Genomic DNA, 10,677 nt, shown 5'->3' with positions numbered 1-10,677 from the left:
GATATGCTGGACAAAGGGATTCACATTCCATGTAGGATGGAGCAGATGGCGTATTTTGTCATGCTACTCAGAAAAGCATGCAATTTAAAACTCATGAATTGTTTATTTCTGGAATTTTCCATTTAATATTTTTGGACCATAGTTGACCATGGGTAACTGAAACTGCAGAAAGCAACCCCTGAGATAAGGGGGGACTGCTGTATTCAATGAATGAGATAGTGGTATATGAATGAACATTACTGATAACTCTAAAACTCTTCATTAGTGGTCTTTGTGCCAAATCTTCATGAAGAACAAATTGGGGTTGGGAAAGCATTAGTCTCCTCAGTGCCTCTCAAACACTGTGTGGCTCTGGTATGATTTCAGCTGGGAATCAAGGAGCACTCTTTGTCACCACAAATTTTTTTGAAGCTTTGGGAACAGTAAGTAGTTAGCTCTCTGGGAGCCTCAGGTTCACAGTGTTGAGGCAGCACCCTCCTGTGGTGTATAGGAAGCCAACATCAAGAGGAGGCTGAGGCAAAAGGACATGAGCACGCTTGTTCCTGAGTATGTATGAGGCTCCCTTTAGGCAGTGGTTGTCCAGGAATGAATGGGAAAGATGAGATTTGCACTAGCAGATGTGGGGATGATCCAGGGAAATTGGGATATTAATGTTGTCTCAAGATTAATTGAGCCCACAGGATGGTGGAGTCTGAGAACATTTGGGTTATAGTCACTTAAAATAACTCATGTCTATTCTTTCACCACTTCACATCTAGCCTCTTATGTGTAACAGGCTCTCTACTGGTCTCCTTTTCCTTGTCTTAGTCTGTCCCAATCCGTTTTGCTCCATTTTAATTTTTGTTCCAAATCTCTATCAATGTCCTTTGTCATATTAACAGAAAGAAACTCTTGAAAATAAGATGGGCACACTCATTGGAGCTTCAGGATAGAAGTGATGGAGAAGATGAGGATGGTGTGAGCATGGAAACTCTTCCACCTTATTTTCCTATCCTCTTTTCACCATTGCCTCACAGATAAACAAGAGGAAATGGGACTCTCTCGACAACTCTGGCATATTAGTCGAGTTCAACCCCATCTTTGGCTTGTTTGGTTTTAAGTTCACTTAAAAATATTCAAATAGCACTGGGAGAAACCATAAACTAATGCTGTTTAACAGCTAACATCTTAACTAAGGTAAAACCTGCATAAAAATTGGAAGCAAAAAATTTGCACTGTCCACAGATTTTCAAATTTGGAATCACATCAGTATCCCAGATGTCTTAGGTTGGCTACCCTAGAAGCAGAGCCTGAGACAAGGATTCAGGTGCACATATTTTATTAAAGTAGTATTCTTCAGGGGAAAACTGTAGAAGAGCAAAGGAGTGGAATGAGGAAGAAAAAGAGGCAAATCAAGGAATGTAGTTTCAGGGAAATTGTAGCTTATTCATAGGGTAGGTGAGGAATGGTCATAAATGACACCGTTTTGTACCCCATGCCTTGTAAATCTTTAGCAATGTTGATAGAAGTAAAGAGATGAGGGTCATAGCCTTCTAGGCAAGATAGTTCTCCTTGGCTGAGGGCACGTTTCCATAAAATGGGTGCCTCTGAGGTATTATCAGCCAATATTTGTAGCAGCTGAGGGAATGAGTACACAGCCCGGTAATCAAATTTGAGTGGGACAGTGACAGTGTCTACTACAGTCCACCCTATTCAGATTCACTGCTTCTCACATGAAGTTCATCTCACTAAAAAAATAGATTCTCCAGGATTTTGGTTGGTCACAGTTTCTAGGAAAACATTCAGAGGACGGTTAGTGGGAAAAGTATAGTCCCACTGATGCTGCTGGGCCTGAATTCACAACTAACACACATCATCTCCCTCCTTTACTATTCATTCTAGAGTCTTCTCACCCTCAGCTATCACTTCTAGTGGTCTAGATGGCTTATTTGGTAGGATAATCCAAACTCATTTCTGAGGAATCTGAGCCCAAGAATTAAGCTTATGTATTTCTTTGGTCAGCTGTGATCACCCTCAGAAGGTCATAGTTGTGAGCCAGATAGAGAACACCCTCAGAAGGTCATAGTTGTGAGCCAGGCAAAAGGCTTCAGTGCCATAGTGGTAGGTGTCTGGGAGTCTGGGCCACCCGTTCTTGCATCTTATTTGTGATCTCTAGACCTGTTTGAGCCTGATCCAAGATGTGCACTTGAATATCATGGTGGATTGCTTCTGAGCCTACGTGGGTCATGGTGGGCATTTATGGTACATGGTCACTTGATATCTCATGGTAAGATGTCCCATCTCTAGCCTGTCAGGAGCTATTTCTCAAATGGTGTATAATTCCCTTTATACCCTATACATTCAGAACCCTAATGATCTGTGTTATGACTCTCCTCTTGGAATTTGCCCTAAACTTCACCAGATACCTTTTCCACTTCTAATTCCATTTAATCTACCAAATAGTATGGCCCACTTGTCAGGGCTGCTTTTACTGCAGTCTGAATCAGCTAGTGATCTCTCCTTTTCTCTGGGTCCAATTCAAAACAGGAAGATTTCAAAATCACTTGATAAATGAGTCAGAGAAGTGTTCACAAGTATGAACAATACTACCCACAAAATCCCTAGGGGTCTATCAAGCATTATTTATTCCTCAGTGGAAGGAGATACAAGGTATAATGAATTGTCCTTTACTTTGGAGATGATGCCCTAGAATACTCCAGAGCATTAGACCCCAAAACTTTGGAGGTAGCAGGAATCTGAATCTTTGTAGAGTTTATTTCCCACCCATGGAGCCCATATATCTTATGAAGACATCAAAGATACTACCACTCTAGCTTATCAGATCTGATTAGCATGATGTCATCAATATAATAGATCAGTGTGATGTTCTGAAGAATGTCTCGGTGATCTAGGTTGCTTTGGGACTACGATGTGACAGAGAGCAGGAGAATTAACAATCTGGGACAAGATCATGAAAGTATGTTGTTGTCCAACATGTAGGAATGCAATCTGCTTCTGATTTGCCCTCCTCATAGGTATGAGAAAGAATGCATTAGCCAGAGCAATAGCAGCATGCCATATTCTACAGCCTGTGTTAATCTTCTGGTAAAGATAACCACATCTGGTACAACAACTGCAATTGAGGCCACTATTTGATTAAGTTTATAATAGTCCACTGCTACCCAACATGATTTATCAGGCTTTTGTAGGGCCATTTGGGTGAATTAAATGAGAATATAAATAGGGATATAAACCACCCTGGGAAGCAATATGGTTTTTTAATTTTATTATTTTGACTAAAGGTGGGTGTAGTTTTAGAGGCAGGCTCCCATTTGACCTTTCCTACTACAATTTTCCTGTTTAAGGAGCTAATACCCAACGTAAGAGTTTTGTAAATTGGTAAGTATATGCATTCTATTTACACATTCGGGAACTGGAGAAATGACTAGTAGGTAGCTCCAGGGATCCAGTAGACACACTGTGAGATGGATAGCATTAAATCAGAAATCCCAAATACCTCTGCTCTAACAGGAGGTCGGAACGGTGATTTGGTTTTCTGTGTATCAGTGTCACCCAGACCCTGTGTACAGCAACCCTTTAAAGATCTAGGTCCTCTTTTTCTCTCCAGTGTAAATGACTCATAGATGTCTTTTAGGAAGGACTCTGGGAATCACTGCTATATACATTTGTTGTGCTTTTGAAGGTTTCATACACACACACACACACACACATATATATGTATATATATGTTCATAGACATACATATAAATGTGTATATATACACATAATTTTTATATTATTTAAAATTTACAGAAAAGTTGCAAGAATAGTACAAAAAATTCCTGGATATCTTTTAACCAGATCCTCCATATGTTAACATTTTACTACATTTGCTATATCCTTTTATCTGTAGACGGATGGATAGATATATACACACATTTTTTTCCTGAACTGTTTAAGACTAAGTTGCAGCATGATTCTCATTTCTAAACACTTCTGTGTGCATGTTCTAAAAACAAGGAATTTCTTAAATAGCTGTCATACAGTCATCAAAATCAGGAAATTAGCATTGATAAACTATACCTTTTAGAACTTTTTCAAATTTTACTAATTGTTCCAATAACATTCTTGATAGTAAAAGAATATCTAAAGTCATGCATGGCATTCAGTTATGATATCTCTTTGGTCTCCTTTAATCTACAACAATTCCCGAGTCTATATTCGTAGTTCATGAAATTGACAGTTTTGAAGAGCACAGACCAATTGTTTTGTAGAGTTTCTCTCAATTTGGGTTTGTCTGCTTCATGGTCAGATTCAAGTTGCATCATAGCAAGAGACACATGCTATAGATTAGTCCCATTATTGGCAATGTTAAGTTTGATAATTTGGCTAAAGTAGTATTTGCCAGGTTCCTGTTATATACTCTGTGAGTAATAAATATTTTGGAGGAGGGGGTGATACTTAAGACTATGTGAATATTACCTCTTATCCTTATCAAACTTTCGTTTACCATTTTAGCAATCATTGGTGAATCTTGTCTTGGTCAAGGTGCTTGTAAAATGGTGGCTTTTGACTTCATTATTCCTTTTACATTTGTCAGTTTGCTTTCTACTGATAGAGCTTTCCCTTCTCCCTTATTTATATCATAGTAGCCCCCATTGGATTTTTACTTTAATAATCCCTTACTATCACTCTTTTAATGTTCAAACTGTCCCTGATTTGTGTCACCTCTTTCAATCAGTAAATTCTGGATCTGAGCACTGACTTGGGTCTGAAAATTGCACAAAGGATCGTGACTTTCTTTTGGGGCAGCTGATCTCAACTTTCTGCTTGTACATGCTTGATCTCTTTCAATACTAAGCAATACTCCCTTGGCTACTCATATAGCTCGCCTCAATGAACACCATATTCTATCGATCCGTATAAGTCAGCCATCACAGACTACCATTCTGACTTGTGCCCATGATGGTAATTATGACCACTCAGCCTCTGGCAATTAAGTGCTGCTACCAGGCCTTTGCTATTTTTAGGTTTTATGATCCCGATGGCTAGTAAGGAAGCCAATATTAAAACAGCAGCCTCTGTTAGGATCTCTTAGAGGAGAGCAACTGCTAAGCTTCTTAATTACGCCAGTGATACTCCTTCACCAGCAGACTTCATGTTGTCTTGATAACCAGCATATCTCTGGGCTTTCCCAAGGAATATAGTGGGTTTCTGGTATAATGTGTTATAATAAATCCATTCTAGCATGCTCTGAGTCTTTTAATCATTCCTCCACAGTCTGCCACAGTAGATCTGATATCTTTTCTTCATCTAATGTGGACCATTTCATTTTCTAGGCTTCTAGGATCCATTCCGACAGGGGATTAGGAAAAAGCCCCTGGGGCCTTATCAGCATGTTACTTCTCATGTCACAGAAAAGTATCCCCATATCGATGAATTCCCTTATCCAAATTTATATGCTACTGCCCTTGAATACAGCATCTTCAAGATCCATGTTCAGTCAAATTTTTGCCTTTCTTGTTGGTATAACTTTGTCAGCTCCTGCAGCTCCTTCAGTATGTAATCCTTCTCATCCCTTAGCAGGACTGAACTTGTCCAGTTGGGCCATGCTGAGATTTGACCCTCATTCTTGGTCCAAGATAGGATATGGGAGCAGATCCTCAGGAAGGTGAGCATTGTCCTATAACGCAGGGGTCCGCAACCTCTGGGCCAGGGACCGGTACTGGTCTGTGGCCTGTTAGGAACCGGGCCACACAGCAGGAAGTAAGCAGTGGGCGAGTGAGCGAAACTTCATTTGTATTTACAGCTGCTCCCCAGCGCTAGCATCACCACCTCAGCTCTACCTCAGATCATCAGGCATTAGATTCTCATAGTAGCACTGGTCCCTGGTGCCAAAATGGTTGGGGACCGCTGTTAAAGTACCTGCCTCCACTGAAGATTCTGCATTCTTTTTAAACAAGGGGTGGCTGCTATCTTCTAATTGGGGAAATGAACACTTTCACAGGCCCAAAGGATTCAGGGACGTTGGAGGATTGTCAAGTGTGTCTACCCAGATATCCTCACTCCAAGTCTCAGGATTCTATCCCTTCCATGTCAGGACCCTGACTTGGTGTAGAAGTTTTGTTATGGCTGAGAATTCATCCTGCTGGAATCTAGGTCGTTTTACAATTAATTTCTGAGTCTGGGGGTAGAGAGACCACAAAAAACGTAAGGATGATAGGTGAGGTGTTTGCAAGTCTAATTTCAGAAACTTCACGGTTGTTTCTGGTCAGTGCATGGCTCTAAGATATCAGCATCTACAGGAGCCACAGATTAGATGCTAGCTGAAAAGCCAGGGTTGGCAAACTCCTCAGATTGGAATCTGCCCTCCCATCCCCTTTCTAATGTTAGTCCCCAACTCAATGCTCTAGCCAGGCTGAAATCCTTAGGGTCTAGCCACTTACCAGACACATTGCTGAGCCATTCCTTCTTTCCTGCTGTTGAGGAATCATTTCGAGCTGGATCCATCTTTCCCACTGGGTGGTGAGCTCCATGGTCAAAATTTTTACTTTAAGTATAACAGGATTGAACAGCCTAGCCAGATCCTGGTTTTCTCAGTTTCCCTTAATATTTTAAAAACAGAACTATATTTAATTGATTATATGGTGATAGTTTTTAATCAAATAGTCCCCTGTCCTTCTTCCCCATTCTCACTTATGACAGGTAATTATATTTTGACATGTGAGGCTCTTTCTTTGGATATTTACTTCCATTTTCCTAGATCGCATGTGTACTGTGTTATTTCCTATTTGACTTAAGTTTGGAATATTTTTGCCTTCATACTTTAAAAATGAGGATTTATATCATGCTTCTCCCCCAACTATCACCATTATACCCCACACTTTCCTTTCTCCCATCTTCCCAACAAATTTATATCATGCCTTTTAATTAACCCAGTGTTCAGTGTTTTTATTAATAAGCCTATTGAAATGTTATTTGATCCAAGCCATGCAGTATTCTGATTGTATTTGCATGCTTGTATAACTCTTTATTTTCCCTTGAGTTAATAATTGTTACTTTTAATTTTCCATGAACCTCCAGATATGCCAACAGAAAGATAGATCTCCTCTCAGTATGTCTGAACATATTGAATCATTTTTTTTTTCTTGGAGACAGACCTTCTGAAAGTTGTCTCTTGGCTCCTATCTGGACTGGCTACTCTTCAGGCCAGCGGCACAGTGGTCATCCTTGGGTGAGCGGATCTCTCCTCATTGCTACCCTGGGGATTCCCTGTGCTCCCCCATTGAGCTGATCCCTTGCTTCCTGGACTCTGCATCTTTCTCTTTCTTGATTTGCTCTGATGTTCTACTAAAACATAGACTCTAGTACCTTCCTAGAAAATTACAAGGGTGGTCAACTTTTTGAGACCTCATTTATCTGAAAAAATTTTATTCTGACCTTAGACTTTACTATTAATCTGGGTATAGAATTCTAGGCTGGAAGTCGTTTTTACTCAGAATTTCAAATGCATTGTTTCCTTTTATTTTAACTTCTAGTGTTAAATATATCAGATGTCAGTTTAATTTCTAATTCTATATTTTGATCTTTTCCGTCCGTCTCTGGAAGCTTCTAAAGGAGCTTTTGTCCAATATTTTCCTAAAATTTCACATTGTATTTTTTGTTTTCCCTTCATTCTCTTACAACTTGATGTATATTTAGAGTCCGGAAACTCCTTTATTTATTGAATACTTTTTAAATCCATTCATCAACTTTCCCCCTTTCTTTAATACCTTTTATTTGAATAATCGGCTTCTGAGACTAATTTCAAGTTTCATTTCTTTTTCATCTTATTTAATTTTGTTCTGTTTCTGGAACATTGTTTCTACTTTGCCTTCCAAATCTATTTGGATTTATAAAATTTTTCCTGTCACTTAATTTTCTCTTCTCTAAATATTTCTCTAAGTTTTTTTTTCAGCATCTAGTTTATAGCATAATAGTCGTAAACTGTTTTCTGAGGTTGTCTGAAGATATTAACTGTACTATTTTAGACTTTGTTTTCCAAGCTCCATATACTGGCTCTTGTTAGTCTAACACTGTTTGACTATCTTTCATGTTAGAATCTGCCCTGAAATAGCTGGTGATTCTTGGGTTATATGATGAACCTTTCTCTTAAAGATCTATTTGTAGTCTGGGCTCTTTGATTGTGAGTATCTTTAGGGTTTTTTTCTGTTGAATGGTCATTTTTTTTCCCCCAGAGGGTACAATTCATCTCTTGCCTTTAAACTATACTTAGCTGCTAGTGATCTTGTAGACAATGAAAAAGGGGACTTGAGGTAGCTGATTCTATATGAGTTTTTCACCTAATACCCCTGTTTTCAGAATGCTACCTCTGACCTCAGCTGTGCTTGGTGCTGCTCTAGCCTGGAGCTTCAGACCCAGGAAGGGTAATGGAAGGACTGTTGCATGCAGTCAGCACTGAGAAGGGGTCAGACTGCTGCTTCTATCAGCATTCTGGCAGTTGAAAGCATTCCTGCCTTCAACTCTACCTGCTACATCCTACTTGTAGAGATACTTGGTGTCTCCAGTTTCCTGAATGTGTTTCTCAAGGGCAGTGATTCTGCCGAGTGGACTGGCTTGCTTCTGGGTTTCTCCCTTTCCCAGCTCATATTTCAACTTTCTCTAGTCTGCTAAGTCAGGTACTATTTGTGAAAAAATTCTGTTGCCGTTGTCCATTCTATTATTTTCCTTGTCCTTATTTTAGGCCTTTAAAAAAAATTCTGAACTGTAATTTTAGGCAGTATCAGGAGAGAATAAATGTGTTCAGTTTGCCATATTTAACTGTAAGCTTTTCTCTAAGACTCTTCCTTAGTCTCTCTTTTTTCTAAAGTCTCAGAGCACTTATTTTTTTGCGCCCATTCATTTTGCATTTACTCATATATTCTTATTGTTTTCTAAGAGTTTTGTGCATGGGAGGTCTTGCTTCCCTTATCAAAATATAGATCTTCTCTTTTATGACAAAAAAAATTGCCTTGATGATTTTTTGATTTACAGGAAGACTTTTTGTTTCTTAAAGGTAATCAAAATTAAAAAAAAAAAATTAAGATTGGAATTTGACAGACTTCTTATAGTGGTGTAGCAGTTCATATAGGCTGTACATTTCACTCATGGCTGTCTCATTCAGTAGTTATAAAACTAGTTTATAAATCAAATGCTTTATACTTAGAATCATATTTTCAATATTAACAGGAAAATCTTTCTATGAAGCATATTATCAACCTCATTTTATATTAAAATCCAGATTTTCATATATAACATTTTTGTTAATCAATTCATAAATGCTTAGCACTAACCTCATACTCTGCTATGCCAGTGCTGGTGGGACATGGAGAAAGCTTTTCAGGTAGGGAACATGTCTTTACCTAACTAGAGGATTATATGAACCACCCCCAAATCCAGTGGCTTTCAATACTTAAAAAAACAACATTTAAACATTTAAACGACAGTATTTCCTACAATTCTTGGAAGTTCTGCTGCTGATCTCATTTGGGCTTACTCGTGCAGGTGCATCCAGCTGGTGGGTCAGCTGGCAGGTAGGAGCTGGGTGCAGCTAAAGCCATCTAGGCCTGTCTCTTCAAAACTCTGGGCTTCTTCACAGCATGGTGATCTTTGGGTTGCTAGAGAGCAAGCTGCAGTGTGTAAGCACTTTCCTCGCCCCCGCTTGCATCATCACCTTGGCTGATGTTCCATTGGCCAAAGAGAGTCACATGCCAAGGCCAGAGTTCAGGTGGGAACAGACCAACAAAGGCAGAGATGTTAGGAGGCATGATTCATTGGAGGTCATTACTGTAGGAATCTCCCACAGGATATAGAATATTTGTGTATTATATATATAATTTATATGTTACCAAAGATCATGATAAATCTCTTGGTTTATACATGTGGTATAAATACAATTTTCTGGAATTGCTGGACCTTTATTTTAGTCTGATGGAGAAGATGAATGTGTGGCCTTCAAGTCCTAACTCATTTTAGTGCAAAAAGCCCATTTATGATTCTGCAGCCATGCTTATCAGCCACAAGGCCAAGAGTCTGCACCAGGCTGTAATGCAGCTTGTACCGTTTGATACCTTTGGTCACTAACATACGTCTTCCAGCCCCAACATTACCTCAGTACTTTCAACGCTTGCAGCAGTATTGAGCCCTACCAGGCTGCAGAGCTCTGGCAAATACGGCTGCCTTGGGAAGGGGGTATGTCTGAAAGAATCCAGACAAGGGCCGGTTAAAGTGCTGGGACCAGAGCCTCTAATCTGGAGGCAGCATTTTGGAGTAGACAAGGTTTAGCTATTTCTTTGCAACTTCACTATCAGTTTATAATGAAAGCAAGTTTTCTGATCAAATTTTGTCTTATGGGCACTTTTTTTTTTTTGTAAATTGACACAAAAGCACCTCTTCTTCAAGCTCTATGGAGGTTGATAATTTTGACCTTTCTTCTATCCGCCCAGGTGCCTACCATAGTGTGTGATGCCTGAGTTAAATGAGTCGCTATTTCAGTGGCGAGATTCAGCTGACTACGTTGGATAGTTCCGCTGGGAGCACAGAATCCAATGAACCAGTGGCAGGACCCAAGACCATTTAGGGATCAAACCCAGAGTACTGTCCCCACAGTTAAAGGGTCTTTAAGGCCAGTGCTATTCAATGGCTATATAATGTGAGCCA

The sequence above is a fragment of the Pteropus vampyrus genome, unplaced genomic scaffold (assembly GCF_000151845.1).
Source record: "Pteropus vampyrus isolate Shadow unplaced genomic scaffold, Pvam_2.0 Scaffold384, whole genome shotgun sequence".
Classification (NCBI taxonomy): domain Eukaryota; kingdom Metazoa; phylum Chordata; class Mammalia; order Chiroptera; family Pteropodidae; genus Pteropus; species Pteropus vampyrus.
This window is presented reverse-complemented; position numbering follows the sequence as displayed.